Source organism: Lycium ferocissimum, chromosome 4 (assembly GCF_029784015.1).
Source record: "Lycium ferocissimum isolate CSIRO_LF1 chromosome 4, AGI_CSIRO_Lferr_CH_V1, whole genome shotgun sequence".
Taxonomy (NCBI): Eukaryota; Viridiplantae; Streptophyta; class Magnoliopsida; order Solanales; family Solanaceae; genus Lycium; species Lycium ferocissimum.
In genome coordinates this window covers 64,400,819-64,408,454 of record NC_081345.1, presented here as the reverse complement: position 1 = coordinate 64,408,454, position 7,636 = coordinate 64,400,819, and positions in this window count along the sequence as shown.

Below are 7,636 nucleotides of genomic sequence, written 5' to 3'. Positions count from 1 at the left end.
GACCCTTATATAAAGGGTAATAACCCCCTTTTTCATCAGATTTTGCCCAAAAAATTCTAGAAAAACAGTTGAGGGTGTGAGAATATCAAAAAGTGAGCAATTTTCAAGTGGCGGACTATTAGTTTAGGTATGGATAGCGCGTGGTTGTGATTGTAGTCTTGTTTTGTGGTGGATTTTGACGTGGATTCGAAGCGGATATCGGAGATATTTCTACTTCAACAAGAGTAAGGTATGGATCTCTTTCTATTTACGCTAATACCGGTTCATTCACGTAGATAGAGTGGTTAAATAATTATGTAATAAGTGGGTTAGTTACGGAAGTTGGAAAATAGCGTGTGGGCTGTTTTATGGGATATATTAGTGTTAGAAATGATGTTATTGATGTTGGTATTGTTGTTGTTGTTGTTGGTTACTGAATTGAGATTTCGGGCTAGGTATATAAGCAGAGGAGTTGCTGCCGAAATTTCGGCAGATTCTAGAAAGATTTATTTGAAGACTTAGGATAAGTATATAATAATGGGCCTAATGATAGTATGTGTTATATCCCGTATTTTTGTACATTGGGATATTTTAAGTTAATCGCGACAAGCTAAGGACAAACTATTTTGGGATACGAGGTAGAGACTTTTAACCTCCGATTTTGTTTTAATGCACAAGTTGCTTATAAATTTTATTTGGTATAGAAATATTAGTGGAGATTAGGGATTAATTAACCATGATTAGATTATTAAGTGGGATTAAAAGTTTAATTAGTCACTAATTAAGCCATAAGTGGCCGTGTGGGCCCCACCCATGGTATGGCCAAATTTGATTGGCTCAAGCCATGAGTGGGACACATGTCCAGCCCATGGACATCCTATATATAGTAAGTTGATGACTCATTCATCAACCACCTACTCATTTGTTCATCTTTCACCTTAGAAAAACATAGAGATAAAAAAAATGGCTCTCGGCCATGGCTGAACTTTGAGGGAGTTTTCAAGATTTGATCCAATTAATTATCTTGGTGTTTCTAATCAAATGAAGGTCATGGAACCAAGGATTAATGATGGAAGGGCAGCAAGGATCCTTGTCCTTTTAATTTGTAAATTCTAGCCGATTGAAGGGTTAAGTGCTAAGGTAAGAATTGATCACTTCTTATATGGTTTAGGATGAGTTTGGATGCGTTGTGAATATATATATGTGAATTGAATGTATAAAATTGTGTATGTTGATGTTGGAAAGCTGTCCAAGCCGTGTAGGGCCGTTTTTGGGAAGATAGTGAATTGATTTCACTTATATTTTGGTTGTTGTTGTTATGGATTTTATGATGAGAATGAAGGGTTTAATGGTTCAAGTTGGAGTTGTAATTGTTTGTGGGCTGTTGTAGAAGCTAATATGATGTTAATGTAGTTTCTTGCATTTATGTGAATGATATTGTTAACGTGTGGTTATTGGTATAGTTCATGAATTTGAAAGAAAAGAATGTGTTATTGTTATTCTTGTTGAACTTGGAAGATTATATGTTGTATTGTTGTTGGTTGGGCTATTTTGGAGTGTTGTACGGGCTGTCCGGAGTGTCCTCGAGTCTTGTTTGAATAGTCTCGGGTTGATACTTGAATATATGATTAGTGATGCGACTTGGTTATATGTGGTTGGTTTGAATATAAAGGAAACGTCGCCTAATTATCTAGAAAGGAATTATTAACGTTAGGATACGTTTTGAATCTCTTCGTAGTTTAATCGTAGTTCTTGACGTCTTAATATAGGTTGAGGCACTATTGGGCAGCGTATACGTGTTGTGTAGCGAGTAAACGCTAAAGATATGTAAAGCCCATCCCTTCTTTCTTTTGGCATGTCCTAGATGTAAGTATGAAACGATATGAGCTTTGGGGTAACTCTATTCATAAGTTTCGAACATGTTTATGATTCTTATTCACTTCTTGATATTAGGATTCTTAATGTAGTCGAGCTACTGCCCTCGAGTCTTCTATATGATTGGATGGTAAATGATATATAAAAGTTCCTGTTCTTAAAAGATTCTGTAACGAATAATGTCCTTAACTCTCATAAGCTGTCTCGTATTAATTTGATACATGTCTATGATCCCTGAGGCTTTTATTTGATATAGTTCATAATGACATTCAAAGGGTACTGGGTAGGACTGTCATCCTGATACTCGAGCGTTGATTTGTCTACTTATCTATTGAGTCCTAAAAGATGATTTATATGCATATGGTTGCTCACTACTCTGCTCGTGCATACTGTTGTTACATCTTTCACCGAGTCCCAGGCCGGGTATGTTATCGTGCACAGTTTCACTGCATTGTTCACCGCGTCCCTCACTAGAGGGCCGGGTACGATATATATATGTTATGGTGTTACGCTGTGTTATGGTGTTATGCTGTGTTATGGTGTTATGCTGTGATACGGAGTTATGCCGTGCTACGGAGTTATGCTGTGTTCTGGAGTATGCTGTGTTATGGTGCCAAAGACGGGGTGGCGACCATATTCACCGAGTCCATAATGGGCCGGATATGATATATGATATAGACATGCATGATTTTATTTCATAAGACACAGATACAGTGATTCCCTGATTATTATTCTTGTCTCCTGGAATCCTTACTTCAGTTATGATCTTTCTCATTATATTTCATGCTTTATATACTCAGTACATATCTCGGGAGGGGGGGATGCGTTTCATGCCCGCAGGTACCGATACTCGATTTGGTGATCCTTCAAAGATAGGACTTCTACTCAGCTGTCTTGGAGTGCTCCGTTGTTCCGGAGCCTAGGCTTTTGGCACGGATATCCGCGATATATGTATATGTTTATTCGGGGGTACGGCGGGGCCTGTCCCGTCATATATTCTTGTTGACACTCTTGGGGTCCGTAGACATATGTGTGGGTTGTATATAATTCTTGTTCGATTCGTACGTATGACTTATGGTTTGGGACGTTCCCATTCGTAGTGGCAGCTTTGTCGGCTTGCGTATGTATATATGTTTTGGGATGCTGTATGTAGTGGCAGCCTTGTCGTCTTGCGCATATATAGTTGGGGCGTTCCCACATATTATGATAGCCTTGCCGGCTTATGTACGATGTTATCTGTTGGAAGTTGTAACTCCTCGGGAGACAGGTTGCTATGATATGTCTATATATGCGACAGTTTTGAGATGACGTTGTTATATCCCGTATTTTGTACATTGAAATATTTCGAGCTAACCGCGATAAGTTAAGGACAAGACTATTTCGGGATACGAGGTAGAGACTTTTAACCTTCGATTTTGTTTTAAGGCACAAGTTGCTTATAATTTTATTGGCATGGAATATTAAGGAAGATTAAGGGTTAAAAGTTAATTAAGAAAAGTTAATTATTTCATGAAATAAGCCACAAGTGGCCGTGTGGCTTGGGTGGGCTCCCACCCATGGCTTGGCCAAATTTGATTGCCTTAAGCCATGAGTGGGGGCAAGTGTCCACCTTGTAGGGGCTATGTATTTATATATATAGATGAGTCATGACAAAGCAAGACAAGTATTCATCACTTTCAACTTAAGAAACTTGGAGAAGCTTGGAGAAAAAGAGAGAACCATATTCGGCCATGGCTAGCCGAATTTGATGCCCTTGAAGTTGATCAAAAAAAATAATTTTCTTCTAGCATTTCAACCAATTGGAAGGTCCTTATTAACGTGGAGTAGTTGTTGGAGCAATCAAACCATTCATTTTGCAATTTACAACCCTAGCCAAGTTGAGAAGTTAAGTGGAAAAGGTAAGGTTTAATTGTCTTTTACATGTGTTATGGATGGTTTGAACGTGTTGTAGTGTGTAGAAATGAATGAAATTCATGGAACCATGTATGTTGATGTTAAGCCGTGTATGGGCTGCTTTGTGTAGAAGGAATGAACTAAATTTACTTAGAATTTTTGGTTGTTGTTGTTGTGGATTCTATGAGGAAAATGAAGGTTTAATGGTTCAAGTTGAAGTCGTAATCGTTGTGGGCTGTTGTAGAAGCTAATGTGATTTTAATATAGTTTCTTGTATTTATGAAAATGAAGTTGTTAACGTGTGGATTGTTGGTATAGTTCATGAATTTGGAAGAGACGAATGTGTTGTTGTTGTTCTTATTGAGTTTGGAGGTTTCAGGTAGTGTTGTATGTTGGTTGGGCCATTTTGAATTAATTGTTGATGTTGTTAATATGGTTGTTGGTATTGTTATTGATGATTTGGCCGAGTTGAAATCTCGGGGTTTGTTGAATTTATAAAGGAAATGCTGCCCGAATTTCTGTAAATAAAGTGCTAGCTTGGTATTGAAGTCCTAAGTACCTATAACTAATGTTTAGTATCTAATAACGTTGTTGTAGATCTTGGGAAGCCCGAGACTTAAATTCGGATTAGCTTAGGAAGCGGACGAGGTATGTAAAGCCTATCCTTTCTTTCTTTTGGCATGTCTTAGATGTAAGTAAGATATGATACGAGCCTTGGGGTAACTCTATTCATAAGATCCGAGCATGTCTACGATTCTTATTCACTTCTTGATGTTGGCATCCCTAATATAGTCGAGCTAGGGCCCCTGTGTCTTCTGCATGATTGGATAGTAAATGTTGCATAAAAAGTTCTTGTTCCTAAAGGATTCTATGTTGAATAAGGTCCCTAACTTTCATAGGCGGGCTCGGATTACTTTGATACGTTCGTAGAGGATTCTATAACGAATAATGCCCGTAACTTTCCTAAGCGGGCTCGGATTGGTTTGATACCTGTCTACGACCCCCGAGACGTTCCTTAATGTGGTTCTAATGACAGTTAGAAAGAATTTAACATGACTATCGTTTGATACTTGAGCGTTGATTTGTCTACTTATCCATAGAGTCTTAAAAGATGATTTATATGCATATGGTTTCTCACTACTCTGCTCGTGCTTGCTGTTATTACTTCTTTCACTGAGTCCCGGGCCAGGACACGTATTCGTGCACAACTCCACTGCATTATTCACCGAGTCCCTCACTAGAGGGCCGGGACACGTTATATGTATATGTATATGATGATCTGATGACATGATGATATGATGATACGGGGATGGCGGCCAGGATGGCATATGATGATTCTATTCACCGAGTCCCTCACTAGAGGGCCGGGACACGACCGAGTCCCTCACTAGAGGGCCGGGACACGTTATATATGCATATGTACATGATGATTATTTACTTATGTCTCACCGAGTCCCTCACTAGAGGGCCGGGACACGTTATATGTATATGTATATGATGATTATTTACTTATGTCCCTCAGTCCCATAAGGGGCTGGATATGATATTGATACGCATGATTTGTGTTTCAGAGGCAAGCCTTATGGTTTTCTGGTTACCGTACTAATTTTCTATACTCCTTATTTCAGTATGATCCTGTCTACTATATTTCATGCTTTACATGCTCAGTACATATTCCGTACTGACCCCCTTTCTTTGGGGGGCTGCGTTTCATGCCCGCAGGTACAGACGCTCGATTTGGCGATCCGCCAGCTTAGGATATCCATTCTGCTATCTTGGAGCGCTCCCTTGTTTCGGAGCCCATATTTTGGTACAGACTCTTTCGTTGTGTATATGTACGTCGATTCAGGGGTACGGCGGGGCCCTGTCCCGTCATATGATACCGTTGTTACTCTTAGAGGTCTGTAGACATACGCGTGGGTTGTGAATAGTTACGGTTCCATTGTGTTCGTATGATTTATATTTTGGGCGGTCCCATTCGCCGTGGCAGCCTTATCGGCTTGCGTGTATATATATATTTTGGGATGTTGTGTTTTATGACAGCCTTGCCGGCTTCTGTGCGGTATATATGTTTATATGCAACAGTTTGAGACGACGTCTGACCTTTGTATATGTACAAGTTATTTGTATGCTGATTCTGGTTAATGGGTGTGTACGAGTGTCCAGCTCGGGCACTAGTCACGGCCTACGGGGTTGGGTCATGACAGACGTCTTGCCTTTTTATATATAAGTTCTTTATTATGCTAGTTATGGTCGATTATAGTTATCAGGTGTATACGAGTGTCCAGCTCAGGCACTAGTCACGGCCTACGGGGTTGGGTCGTGACAAAAGTGGTATCGGAAAGCGAGTTCATCCCTCGGAGTGTCTACGGACCGTGTCTAGTAGAGTCTTGTTTATCGGTGTGTTGTGCACCACATCTATAAACGAGCGGCTACGGGACATTTAGGATGTTACCTTTCTTTCATATCTAAGATCGTGCGATAGAGCCAAGCCATAGGAAATGAGATTTCTTATACTAAACTTTGATTTCGGCGAAGAACGACATCGACGGAAGAAGGCGACGATATTGGAAGTTACAAAGCACGCGGGTAAGTAAAGGTACGAAAGGTATATGTCGGGTAAGGTATTAAGGTGCGATTGAAATGTAAAGTTGAAGATTGAAAGGGAAAGTAAACAGGAAAGTGTAACAGGTGCAGTTTGAGTTGAACAAGAACACACGAGGTAAGTTCATCATTTTGGTACTGTTGTTGATATTGGGAGCCACATGTGGGTGTGATATGATATGATATATATATATATATATATATATATATGTATATATATATATATATATATATATATATATATATGTATATATATATATATATATATGTATGTATGTTTATTACTGTGAAGCTGCTTGTTGGTATTTTACGCGCGAGGTTTCGAGATGGTAAGAAATATAGAGGAAAGTCTGCCAAAATTTTCCTAGAAATAAAAAGAGAATGAGATATAGGTTTGTAACATGTCTTGAAAGGTCGTGCCAATAGTAATGATAGGATTTGACTGAGCTATGAGTACGGCTGACCTCGAGAAATAAGTTAACTGCTAAATTGATAGTAATAGTAATTAGGAGGTCGATATCGATATGGTAAAAATAATTTGGAAAGGGCTTGTGATACTAAGAGATGATTTAGAAAAGGCTGGCAAATCTTGATAGAGTGTTATATTAAGGTACCGACTGAATTGATAAGCAGGGATAAATTATGACGAGTTTATAGTTAAAAGAAGTAATAGTATGATTAAGACAGCTTGTGAGGTAAGACAGCTTGTGATTAAGGATAAGATTGACTAGGAAGGGTAAAAGGTTAAGTATGCTTACTCCACAGGGTGTAATTAACCCATAATAAGAATCGTGAATAAGGTTAAGAAGTGTTACACTATGGGATCGAATACGAACAGGATATAATGTGAATATAATGAGGATTGTTATGAAAATAAGTAAAGCCTAGTGAGGAAGTGGCCACAGATATGACGTGATCTATGTGACTAGAACATAAAGGTAAGTGTGAAACAGAAAAGCGAGCTATAGAACGAATAAGAAAGACTTATCAAGTTCTGTAGGAAAAGTTTAGAATAGAGGTTACACGATAACGGAAATGATAGCGAGCACAAGAAAAGAAAGAGTAATTGAAAGAAGGAAATAAGAAGAAAGCGAGATAACAGTGCAGTAATAGGTTATGACTGTTACATCCCGTATTTTGAACGTCGGGACGATTCGGGTTAACTATGATAAGTTAAGGTCAGGACCATTCCGGAGTGCGAAGTCGGGACGTGTGACCTTCGATTTTGTCATAAGACCTAAGTGTGTATGATGTTATTGGTATGGAAACATCAAAGAAACTTCGG